We start from the raw sequence: 12,550 nt of genomic DNA on the forward strand, positions 1-12,550 counted from the left end.
GACTGAGGTTCAAGGCTGGACACAGAGGGTGGTTACAGTGACCCCTGAGGAACAGCCATTTAGCCAGGAGGCTGCAAACTGCGGCCTGGGGTCTCAGTCTGGCCACAGGTGAGTTGCCGGATTAGGTGACAACATACCCTAACCAGAAGATGTCACGTAAACACCTGAGTACCAGTTCCTAAGAAGGTGGGTAACGGCACCTGGGCCGCATCCCCAAATGCCACCCGGCAGAGCTGAGCTGCTGCCCCCCATGAGGACCAAGCGGCCCCCCTACCCTCGGTAGATTTGCCTGCTGGCCCTGCGGGGCCTGCAGGTTGGAGGCCCCTGCGCTGTGCAGACAAGAGCTCATGCCGGGTCACTCCTCCTGAGCCACATGCCTTTGTGTAAGCAGGACACTGTGGGAGGAGAGAGGAGGCATCTCCGGCCCTGGGAAAGGCAAGAAGGCCGATACCGCGTGGGTCAAGGTGCTCCTGGAAGGTGGCACCCTGCAGGCCCGGGCGGGCAGGGTCTCTGCCTGCTTCAGCGCGAAGGGCTTTCTGTGGGAGAAGCCAACATCTGCCCCTCTCTCTCCCAGCGCTGCCCTTGGGAATGGATAGAGGACCTTTCTGGTCCCATCGATGCCTCTAGTTCCTCATGACACCATTTCTGGCCCCAGAACCCTCCCCTGGGTCAAGCTCCCCCTAAGAATGTGGGACCTGGTCCAGCAGGAACATCCCCTGCCTTTTTCCAGACACTCCACCTTTGATAATGGAGTTTCAGGTGGGCCCAGTGAACTTCTTAGTCCCCTGGAGGCTCCTACCGAGACGACAGCCACCTCAACCCCAGACTGTCCCCCAGAAGCACTGAAGGAGTAACAGCGCATGTCCGTCCCAGAAGCCAGCAAACCCACGGCCCCCGCCGCGGCAACGCACAGGTGCCCTCGCTGGACAGACGCGCAGGCAAACGCTTAACGAGCCTCTCTGTGCGTCCGGATGCAACCCGGCGCTTGAACAAACTTGACCTGGTTTTCCTTACCTTCCCGACAGTCCAGTCAGGAAAAAGCTATGCTCCCCACAGCACAAAGGGGAAACTGAGGCTGGAGGAAGCATGAGAGGCCCATGCTCGTGGCCAGTGCCGAGCGCGTGCAGCGCAAGGGGCAGGGCCTCGGGCCACCTTCTGGACAGTCGGGTCCCCGCAAATGGGAGGTGACTCGGTTCGCCCGAGCACCTCCCAGCTACAGACCACGACAACACCTGATTCTGGGAGGCAGGCTGGGGGTCTCCTGGCTTCTTGTTATTATGGCTACTTGTTCCATGACTGCAGGGCTTACGGGGCTGACTGGGGGCCAGACAACCAGGCCAGGCAGAGCGTGACCTGGCCCAGACTTCTCCAGAAAGGTCTTGGTGGCAATGGACCCAGGAGCGTGGGTACTCGGTGGCCAGCGGGTCCCACGGGGGAGGGAGGGGAGCAGGCCCTGCCCAGGCTGGTGAAGACAGCACGATTCAGCCCGGAGCTGCTCCCCACATGAATGGACACCACAGCCCTACACCCCATGCAGCTCGGACCTCAGAACCGAACAACCTCAGGAGTGCTGTGGGGATGACAAGGCTTGCCCTTGGGCACTCCAGCTTCCCAGGGGTCCTGCAGAGGGAGAAGCCCTCATCGTGGGAGTCTGGGGGCAGGTGGGAGCTAGAAAGGGGGGTCTGGGCCTCAGGATCAGAGGACTGGGTCCCCAACCTCTGACTCCGTGACCTCAAGCATGTCGATTCCCTATAGAACTGGAACCACAAACGCTGACTCGCAGGATCTGTGCGAACAGGCCCAGCGCCCGGCACGTGAGTGGGGATCTATGGGGGCTGATGGCTGCCAGCCCGACACCCAGGCACACACCCAAGCACGAAGGCACAGCACAGAAATGCCCAAATGCCCACGCTCAAGGGAGGGCAGCTCTTAACCTCCACCTCCTGGATGGAGCTGTTTGGACCTCAGAGAACATACCTGGGAGTGGGGTGTCTTCAAAACTCAAAGGAGAAACTCAAATCTACCGTGGGCACATACCCCCAACACCTCGCCACCTGCCCCAGGTCCGCTCCACTCTGGGGGCCGGGTCTTGAGCTGGCCCTGCCCTGTAGTGGAACCCCGCCCCATCCTGCATCTCTGGCCTCAGCCCCATCCTCTCCCTGGCTGGGGGATGTGAGCAGGAATGGCTCAATCAGGATATAATCGTTTTTAATTAACGTGCAGATCATTTCACAGGCTGATCTCCTTGGAGACCAGAGGGAAGACGGTCTTTTAAGATTTTCTTTTGCCTCCCCCTACCTACCCCTCCCAGTCGAAGGCTGCCCCCCTTCACCCCCCCCAGCCGCAACCTTGAAAGCAGCACAAAAGCCTTGTGCCTGGATCCCTCTTGGGGCCATTAGGAGGAAAGTGTGTGCTCACACACAGATAAACACGCACGTGCCCAAGCTCCAGGGCATGCTCTCCCCCTGGAAATGCACGAATGGGATCAGAGGCCCACAGACACAGTACACATGGGGACACACACAGATTCACACACACGCACAGGTATGCACGCACGCACACATGCCCAAGAATGTACAAACGGCCCGAGGCACACAGACATGGGCACACACACCCAGGCTGGCAGGCACGCCGACCCCCGAGAATACACAAACAGGATCAGACACAGACATATGCACACGCAGGCACACGGGAAGGCGTCCAAGCCCAGAGACACCACAGAAAGGCCCAAATACCCACACTCATGGGAGGGCTGCGCAGAGGGGGGACAGAAGGCCCCTGTCCTGCAGTGGGGAGTCCGAGCCACAGTCGCCTTGCCCCTGGCATGCACCCCGGCCCTGACCTCTGACCTGAGGGTGCCCTGCCACCGGCCCCACAGGGACCCACGAACAGAGAAGCCACCACCCAGGTCTTGCCTCCCTGCCGCCCACCACCTGGTCTGGATCCTCCCGATCCCCAGAGCCCCCTGAACAGCTGTTCCACCCTGCCCTGAGCGAGCCCACCCCAAGGTCCAGCCTTTCCGGGCCATGCAGCTCTGGCCAGCCCCGCCCCCACCCCCGCCCGCACTGGGAGCCATGCCCCCAGCCGCTCCTCTGGGTGCCCAGTGAGGCTGGGGGCCGGGGGCTTCCTCTCTCCTTTTTTCACTTTAAACAGGTCCTTTCCTTCCCCATTTTCTGCCTCTACCCCCTTTCTAATCCCTTTCTTTTTCTCCGTGCGCCTTTGCTCCCATCCTTCCTTCCCTCTCTCCTCCTTCCCCTCCCTCTTTCCCTTTCCTCCCCAGGGGCCTCCTGGGGTCAAGCTGAGCCAGAGGGAGTGGGTGAGATGTCGCTGGTCCTTCCCCACTGCCCCGCAGTGGCTGTCTGTGCCAATACCCACTCCCAGCCACTGAAAAGACCCAGAGCTAGGTCTCCAGACAGGTAAACGGAGGCCTGGGGGAAGGGGCATGACCACTGGGGTCCTCTGACATCTGCAGTCCCACCGTCTCTCTGCACCTGCTTTGGATCCTCAGCTTTTCCTCCTGGAAAATGGGATGGCAAGGAGGAAGGGGGAGCCGTGTGGAGGGGCAACAGGGAATCCACGGCTGGCCAATGGCAGGCTGGTACCTTGGGTGGCCCCAGGTGCCGTGGACATCGTGGCCACAGCCAGTGTGCACGACACACACGGCTGAGGAGGCTGTCTGGTGCTCCAGCTGCCAACACGACAGGCCAGCCAGGTGCTTCTCCTCTCTTGTGGTCTCCGTGCCCCCATCTGTGAAATGGCCAAGGTCAGCCTAAAAGACCCCTAGGGACTCTTCCCAGATGCGGAAACCAAAAGGCAGATCAGTAGCCCATTCTTGGCTGCTACAAGGCCCAGCGGCTGCTGTGTGACCTTGGAATTCACTTCCCTCTCTGGGCTCACGTTTCCTCCTCTGTCAAAGGAAGGAGGTCAGACAGGTGATTCATTGCCAAGGCTCTTTCGGCTCTGAGAGAAGGTTCTAGATAGTGGGGAGGAAGGAGAAGAGTGCTCCACTTATCAGGAAAAAAACGAGGAGCCCATTTCTCCCGCTGCAGGTGCGAGCAGCGTCATTTTGAGGAAATCATTCTAAACGTCAAAAAAAGCTCTCCACACAAATAAATCCACTACCTCATTCATCAGGGGCATCCAGAACGTGGAACAAAAGGGGAATATTAAGTGAACAGTGGTGCATCCACCCAATTGGAAAAGCCTGAAGACATTAACTGCGGTGTTTATGAAGAGTTGGTTACAAAACAGGAAAAGGCTCCCGTTAGCGCCAACGAAGAGAGCAGGATATACGTCTGAACATAGAGAATGCCGACAAGTCTCTAAAAAACAAACCAACCACCAAGTCAAGAAGACTGTGGAGAAAGACAACAAGATATTAACACTGTCACAGCCCACTGAGGCTGTCTGTAACCTGTTTTATTTTTCTCTATTTTTCACATTTTTCTATTAACCATATTTTAAAATATATACATTGAAAATATCATTTAAAAAAATAACAAGGACTGAATGCCTCCAATTGAGAAACTTTCCCCTACCATTCATCTACTCATTCATTCATTACTGATGCATTCACCCCTGTGTCCATCAGCCAAGGCCCACTGCTCATCATGGCCAGGCTGGGCTCTCACTTACAGGAAAGGGAAACCAGTGGGGGAGGGAAGACGTGCCCCCCCCCCCCAGGATCTACACCAGGGGCCTGTGCTGTATCTGGCCCTCGGGTGAGCAGAAATCCATCCTGCCAGGTCCTGCCTTCCTGCAGCCTCGGCAGGCCTGCCCTCAGCTGCCAGGGCCTCACAGTCTAGCCTATGGGTCAGAAACCCACGCTTAACGGCGGGGAATGGGGACTGGGGGAACGCGTCCACCCCACGTCCACGGCAATAGCCCCAAGGCAGTATGCATAACCCCTTTTCCCTTGAGGCCACACAGCTGCTATCTGGCTGCGGGCACCTTCTCTGGGCTCAGATTCCCACCTCCCCAGGGTCCCACCACCCCACCAGGTGGGAGCACAGCACATCAAAGGTCCACACTGCGGGCCTGCCGGGTTGGGGCTGAGGGTTGGGGCTGACAGGTTTCCCGGGAGGGTTAACTCTTCCCACGCCTGGACGGAGCCACAGAACAGCTGCCCCCCTCCCGCAGGAACCCCTCCTTAAGTAGAAGGATTTCCTTCTCCTGACCAGGTTGCTGGGCCCAACCCTCGGGAGAAAAAGGGGAGAGCTCCCCTTAGCGCCCTGCGCCGCTGCCTGGAACCCAACGAAGGCAGATTTCCATGGACTCTCCTTCACCCCCGCTCCCATTCCAACTAGCCCCGACCCCTTTCACCCCTCCCCTCCCACCCCAAGGAGCAAAGGAATCCGAGCGCTTAGCTGACCCTGCAGCCGCCACTTTGAGTCGAGCCCCCCTTCAGGACTGCGGTCCCCAGAAATTCTCCGGGCCAGCGCTCCCTTCGCAGGGCCCAGGCGGGAAAGGAGAAGTTCCCACCCCTCTTCTCCCCTCCCCCAGCCCCTAGGGGAGGGGCGAGGGTCCGGATCTCCGGGTCAAGGAGCACCGTCTGCTGTGGATCGCAGGAGACACACACTCCGTCACACACACACACATCACCCTCGGGATCACCTCTGAAGCCCGCATTGTACAGGAGGGGAGGAGGCTGGCGGGGGGGCCTCGACGTGCCTGGAGTCACCAGCCAATCACCAAGCCCGAGAGAGGCTGGAACCCACGACCCGGGCCCCGAACCCAAGCCTCGGGCCTCCACTGCGCACCCCACCCCGCCCGACCCATCCGACGTCAACATCTCTAACCCAAACAAGCCCCTCCCCCTAAGGAGTCCCCCTCCCCCTTTCCCCGGCCGGGGTCAGCAGTCCCCGGGAGAGACCGAGCTTCGACCCCCGCCCCCCGCCTCCCCCCGCAACCGCACAGGCGCGAGGTTTCATTGTCAACCTCGCCGCTGGGGCGCGCGCGAGGCGGCGGTGCAGGGCAGGGGAGCTATCGCGGCCAGTGGGGAGGGGTCTCCAGGGGAAGTGTTTAGAGCAGCTCCTCTCTCTCTGTCCAGATCCGGAAGCCGCCGGGGGAGGAGGAAGGCGGGGGCGGGGAGAGTGCGACCTCCGCGCTCGCGGGCTGCGAGGAGGGGCCGCGGCGGCCGGAGGAAGCGCCCGAGGCGTCGGGGGCGCCGAGTCCCCCGGGAGGCTGCGCTCTCGGGAAGTTTCCCACCGGTGGCCCGGAGCAGGACGGGGCGCGCAGACACCCCTCCCCGCCTGACCAGTTCCCGGGCGCAGATTGCGAACTTGAGCAAACTCCTTCCTTCCCCGCGTCCCTCCCCTCCCGTCCGCGGCCACCAGCCCCGCCATCTCAGACCCCAGCCTTAGGCCAGTGGCATTGTCGCCAAGACCCCTCACCTACGTATGGTGGAGAAAAAGGGAGGGAGGAATCCCCAGCACAACCAAACTGCGGCCAAAAAAAAGAAAAAAGAAATTCCTTCTGAGACCGATTTCCTCAACCGGTGTGGAAAACCCCAAACAGGCAGATCTGCAACTCTAGCCAAGATCGCGGCGCGGCGGGAGGGGTGCCGGGGGCGGGCGGCGACCCCCGCCGGCAGCCCCGGGAGCCCTCGCGCCCGGATCGGCCCCCCGAAGACACAAAGCTCCGCCGCCAACAATACCTGCGGGTTCCTCCTGGGTCTCCCGGGCGCCGGCGCTGCGCGTCTCGCCGCCTCCCTTCCCCGCGCCGCCTCTCCTCCTCCTCAGCTCGCGCGCGCTCTCCCCTCGTTTCTTCCAGAACGCGGCGGCCGGATGAGATCCTTGGGAGAAAAAAATGTGAGCGCTCGCACGGTTCCTTTCTCTCCGCCCGCCGCTCGCGGCGGCCCGGGGCTCGCTCCTTTCTCCCTCGCGCTCCCGCGCGCGCCGCGCCTCTAGCGCCCCGCGTTTCCTTCTCAGCAGACCCTGCGAGCGCCCTCAGTAGCCATTATTCACGGGCCACCGGGGGCAGGAGGTAGAGACAGCCCAGTGGCCGCATCCACTCGGCGAGCGCGATGCGGGCGCGGGGCGCGCGCGGGGAGGGGCGCGCGATGAGGGGGCTTGGCTGCGCGCAGCCCGCGCCCCAGACGCGGGGGAGGGGAGGAGGCGGAGGGGGCAGGGAAGGAGGAGGCGGGGGAGGAGCGGGAGCTGGTGAAGGGAGCGGGAGGAGGGGGCGCCGGAGAGACGCTCCCGCGGCTCTCACCGCAGGGGCTCGGGGTCAACGGCTAGGAGGCTCCGAGGCGCTTAGAGACCGGGCGGGGGGGTGGGGCGTGTGGGGGGGTGAATGTCTTCGTGCGCGCGTGCGCGCGCGCGCGCGCGTCAGACATGGAAGGGGAGGGAGGGAACGCTTTAATATTTTCCCAGTGACTTACGAGCCCGTGGATGAGCTCCTAGCTGCGCGCTTGGGCCCGTGTGTGTATCAGTGTGGCTGTGTGTTTCTGGTCTGTCTTCCGTGTGAATATCACGGGGCTTGGGGGCCTGCGGCGAGCTTGTGAATATGCTTCTGGGTCTCAGGGGCACGGAGTGATGCGGTGCCTGCCTGGGGTTGTTTGTGTGCGATTGTTTATCGAGGGTTGCGGGACTGCGCCTGTGTGGGCCGTGTCTGCGTGAGGTTGTGTGTTTATGGGCTTGTGTCTGCGTGGGCCCGAGTGTGTCTCAGGGGTGTCGTGTCTCCGTGGGGGCTTGTTTGCGTGGGGCTGCGGTTGTAGGGGTGGTGGACCCATGCAGGGCGGGGGTGCGCCCGCAGGCGGCCTTGTGTGGGGCTGGCGGGGCAGTGTTCTGCGTGCGGGGCCGAGGCCTGGCTTGTGAGGGGGTGGGGGGGGTCCGCGTGGCGTCGGGAACCGCACCGCCGCAGAAGAGGCGCTTGAGGCACGAACAGGCCGCGCTGGGGTCGGGGCGAAGCGAGACGAGTGGTGGCGGAGGAGAGAAGGCGGAGACCCGGGGGCCCGCATCCCGCCCCCACCCCACACCCCCGTCCGCACCAGAGACGCAGCTTGGAAATCCTGGCCCTGGCCAGCCCCGCGGTCCTAGAGGCACCGGGTTTGGAGGACCCTACCGGGCCGAGAAGACGCCTACGGGCTGGGGGTTAGCGGGGACCCAAGGCTCGGAGATCCGGGAGCAGCCCAGAAGCGCGCGGCGAGGGCTACCCGCAGAGGCGGGTCGCGGTCCGGAGACGGCGGAGGACCAGGCCCAGACAAAGAAGAGCGGGGCCGGTGCCTCGAGGCGGGACCGTACCTCCGGTTCCCCCGCGGCCGAGGGGGGGCCCCCTCCTCGCTCCAGTCCCGGGGCCGCCGCCGGAGCGGCCCCAGAGCCCCAGGGACGCGGAACTACGCGCCCCGGGCGGGGCCAAGGTGGGGGGCGGGGGTGAGCGTAGCAGGCGAGCGCCGCGCCCCGGGGCCGTGATTGAGCGCTCGGCAGCCCGCCCCTCGCCCGGCAGCGCACCGCCCACGCAGCCATTCATTCATTCATCCATCCTCTCTCCATCCACCCACCTTCTATCCATACACGTGTCCGGCCTATCGTCCGTCCGCCCGATTATCGCGCCAGGGATCACCCTGATGCGTCAGAGCTGGCTCTCTCCACTTTCTCCTGCTCGCCAGTCTGTCCGTGCCATTCTCCTCGGCCGGCACCTTGCCTTCCCTCAGTCCCCTCTCTGTCTGGCAGGAGGGAGGAGTGCACCCCACGACCTGTCACACTCGGGCTTTGCTTTTCAGTGATTCAGGGGGACCCCTGTCCCCGCCTACTAACCCCCCCACTAAGGATTCATACATCCTACACCCACCCCTGCCTTCTCCCCGCCCTCCCTGGCCTTCCCTGAGACCTGGTGAGGGCAGTGGCCAGTAGCACATCACACCACTGCTGGAGGGCGTCCTCAGCCCAGCCTTCTCTGGGCTGGGGATGGGGGCATTCGAGAGGGGGTTTATGAAGGATTGCTCTGCCCCCGGGTCCTGGTGGCACAGGGGCCATTAGAACCCCAGTGACCAGAACAGTCACTCCCAAACCTGCCATTTGTAAGGTGTCAACTGGGGACGAAAAAAACAGGTTCCTGGGCTCTAGCCCAGACCTCATCAACCCAAGTGCCCAGAGCCTCTTCATAGGCTGTTCCCTCTGCCTGGGAATCAGCATCTCACAGCCAGGCTTGGGAGCCACTGGCCTGAAACATCTTACAGCCTGCCCAGTCCTGAGTGCTGCCGCCTGGGGCACAGAGCGGCCCTTTTTGCTCCCAGAAATGGACCCTCGAGGCTGACCCCAGACTCACCTGGGAAGGACGCACCAAAAACAGAGATGCCGAGTGCAGGCACCTGATCCCACCAGCAGGCCCTGAGCAGCCTCTCCCCGCTCTGGGCTCTAGCCCCACCCCCCCATCTCTAAAATGCAGACTGCTTAATCGCCATCTTCGATTATCTGGCCTGGGAACCAGGGTCACTCAGTCCTGAGGCCGCTCAGCGAGCCAGGAGAGGCCCCCTGTGTGCACCATTAGACAAGAGAGTCCCAATCCCTGCTGGGACCCCCGACCCAGCCTCAGTGCCACCTGACCCACAGCCTCAGACCGTCCCTGCCACATTCTGACTCAGCCACCTCCTCCAGCCACCCACGGGCTACGTGGCAGGGGGGGAGAATGAGGATGGTGGTGGATGCCCCCTTCCCCTGGGGGGCAAGCACAGGCTCCCTCCCCTTCCTGGTTGCAGAGTGAGCAGAAGAAAACGTCCTCACAGGGGCCAAAGCTCCCACACGGTCAGCTCCCCCTGCCCCTCACCACTGTCTCCTTGCGGTTCCTTGAATTCACTAGGCACATTCTCACCTCAGGGCCTTTGCACTTGCTGGTCCTTCTGCCTGCAATGCTCTTCCCCACCTTCTAATGTACCATACAGTTCACTGACATATGTATTTTGTAGGAATTTTTGTTTGCTCACTGGTGTATCCTCCGTGCCTGGAATGGTGCTTGGCACACATTCAGTAAGTATTTGGTGACTGAGTGAGTGAGCCTGACCCAGCCCGGGGCTTTCTCTTTGAACCCAGGGCCCCTCTGGAGAACAATGGGAGGGGACAGAAAACAGCGGGGCAAGGACAGATGGTATGACTCATCCAAGGTCACTCTAGGGCCCTTCATGGATTCTGGATTCCGAGCACGCGTCCTAAGAATCTGGAGGAATGAGATGGTGAGCCATGGCTCATCCCGAAGGAGGATAAGGGCGTGGGCTGAGGGTCCAGATTCACACCTGCCAAAAAGGACAGAGACCCCCTACCTGGCCAAGGTCCTTCCACCAGTGTTGTCATGGAAGGTGGTGAGGACAGCCCCTCATGGAAGGGATCTGCCAGTCTCTGAGAGAAGCCAGGCTCAGAGCCATCAGAGGACTTGTCAAGAACACACAGCAGGACAAGCTGATCCCCACCTGACTGTAGGTTTCCAGAGCAGGCACTCAGTATGCACTTAGCAAAGGAATGAATGAAGTGACAGCATCAAGATTCAGGCTTAGGTCTGCACAGCCCCCAGCCCCTTGCCTGTCCCATCAGACCCTACTAGCAGGGTTCATGGCACTGTGGCGGCCGTGCCCAGCACACGGCGGGTCTTCTGTCCACACTGAGGGGAGGCCGCCTGGCTGGCTAGCTCCCTGCTCCGGCCAGGGAGGGGTCTGAGTCCGTGGCCCACCACCTGAGTCCTGCACCAGGCTCGGCGGGGAGAGGGGATGCCCTCACGTGGCTGGCGGGAGAGTCCCGTGGGCCAGGGTGGGGTGTTCACGGTCTCAAAGGGCCGCTGCTTCCTGGGGAGGCGTGGCTGCAGTCAGAGAGCCAGGGCTTGGACTGGCGGCCCTTCACTCGCCCAGCACTGTCTGCAAAGCCGCCTTCCTGCAAAGCCTGTGTCCAAATGCTGTCCTGGGTGAAATAATAAACAGGGACCCCAGGCGGGCAACGCGGTTAGCGGGGCTGCCAGATGTTGGGCTCACTGACAGGCCATCAGGGAAGGGGCGAGCCAGGCGCCACCCTGGTGGGCACGAGAGGCAGAGAAAAGGCACGTGCACTCCAGACACCAGGCCAGGCGGGTGCTACCGAGACCCAGAAGCCTTGTTCAAGCTCAGCCCTGCTCTGGTGACCCCCAGGCCTCCTGGCCTCAGGGGGGCTGCAGCTCGCCGAGGAGAGGACGCAGCACCAGGTATCTGGCCTGCAGGGGTGCAGGCCTGGGGTCAGAGGTGCACCAGCAATTTCAAGTTTCCATCTTTCCCTCATCTCAGCCACCCTCCCCATTTCAGAGACAGGGTCCCTGAGGTCCAGATGGCTGACTGGCCCACCGTCACCCAACTGCTTGGCCCATATTTACTGAGCACCTACTATGTTCCAGGACCGTTCTATGTTCCAGTAACTCAATCCTGCACGTGAGGATTCAGAACAAGGAACAAGACAAAGCTCCCCTTCTTCCTCGTCGGGACACTGTCAAGAAACTGCATGAGTGAGCGAGTTCCGTGGTCTGTGACATTTAGGGGAGGTGTGCTGTGACAAATAAATGAAGCTGGGGAGGGGGCCGGGAGTACCCGGGGCAGGGATGCTGTTTTCCTGTCGCTGGCCAGGGAACTGGCACTTGAAACAGGTGAGAACAGACCTGAAACATGAAGGCGGTGAGGCAGGCAGCTACCGGGGGTAGAGCTGTGCAGACAGAGGGGACGGCAAGGGCGGAGGAGGCCCAGAGGCCGGCGGCCAGAGTGGAGGTGCAATGGGGCACGTGGGAGGAAACAGGGACAGAGAAGGGACAGGAGCCACCCACGGGCCCTTGTGCCCGTCTGTAAGGCCTGCAGCTCTCACGGGGCACGAGATGAGGTGTCCCTGCAGCGCTCTGAGCCAAGGAGGCCAGGGACCTCCACGGGTCCTCACAGGGGTGAGGCCAGGGCAGGAGCAGGGAGGCCAGGGAGGTGGCCTGGCCAGGACGGGGACCAGGGAGAGCCGAGAGGGTGTCCAGTTCTGGGTTTATTTTGGAGGCAGGGCTGACAGGATTAGCCGCTGCGGGCGGCCAGGTGGGCGCGTGGGGCGGGCTCCCCCAGCGGGAGGGCAATCCTCCTGCCCCTGTGACAGGTCTGTGACCTTCACGCCCACTCTGTCAGCTCAGATGCCTCCACTGTTAGCAGATGTGCCAGGAGCCGTGCCCGCCTGGGTCAGCTCCGGTGACCTGACAAGTTGCGTCCACTCCGAGCCTCAGTTTCCCCTTCTTATGCACCTGTGGGTCCAGGTCAGCAGCCGAGGCCCGTGTACCTCCCTCCCCGCGGCTCCTGTCCACCTCACAGACCAGCAGGCAAGCCCGCCCCACGGATCGCTCCTTGACCCAACGTTTCTGGAGTGCCCACCGGGTGCCAGGTGTTGTCAGGGCGCCGGGGAGACAGCAGAGAACAAGGCAGACCCGCACCCTGCCCTCGTGGGCCAACGTGGACAGCAAACGGCTCCCGCCCGCCTCCTTTTTCTCCCCAAACCCTCTCACGCCCAGCACGTCCTGGGAGCTGGGCCACGATGTGGACTCAGGGCAAAGAACTTGACGTTTTTGCTGGGGGCGGGGGAGG

At 62.3% G+C, this 12,550-nt stretch overlaps 1 protein-coding gene across 5 annotated transcripts in view; it reads right to left on the minus strand.

Moving 5' to 3' along the window:
- RAI1 (retinoic acid induced 1) overlaps positions 1–12,550 on the minus strand; it is a 107,332-nt gene that overhangs the window by 65,152 nt on the left and 29,630 nt on the right. For 2 of the 5 annotated variants that reach the window (XM_082373057.1, XM_082373060.1), the window contains exon 2: positions 6,656–6,793. The exons of 1 other annotated variant lie outside the window; for it this stretch is intronic. The gene's annotated coding sequence lies outside the window, so the exon portion shown is untranslated. Of the gene's footprint in view, positions 1–6,655; positions 6,794–7,990; positions 8,176–8,243; positions 8,316–12,550 lie in introns of those variants that run through there. 2 more of the 5 variants (XM_082373059.1, XM_082373058.1) reach the window with 2 other exon arrangements.

Source organism: Balaenoptera borealis, assembly GCF_965194805.1.
Source record: "Balaenoptera borealis genome assembly, chromosome: 20".
Taxonomy (NCBI): domain Eukaryota; kingdom Metazoa; phylum Chordata; class Mammalia; order Artiodactyla; family Balaenopteridae; genus Balaenoptera; species Balaenoptera borealis.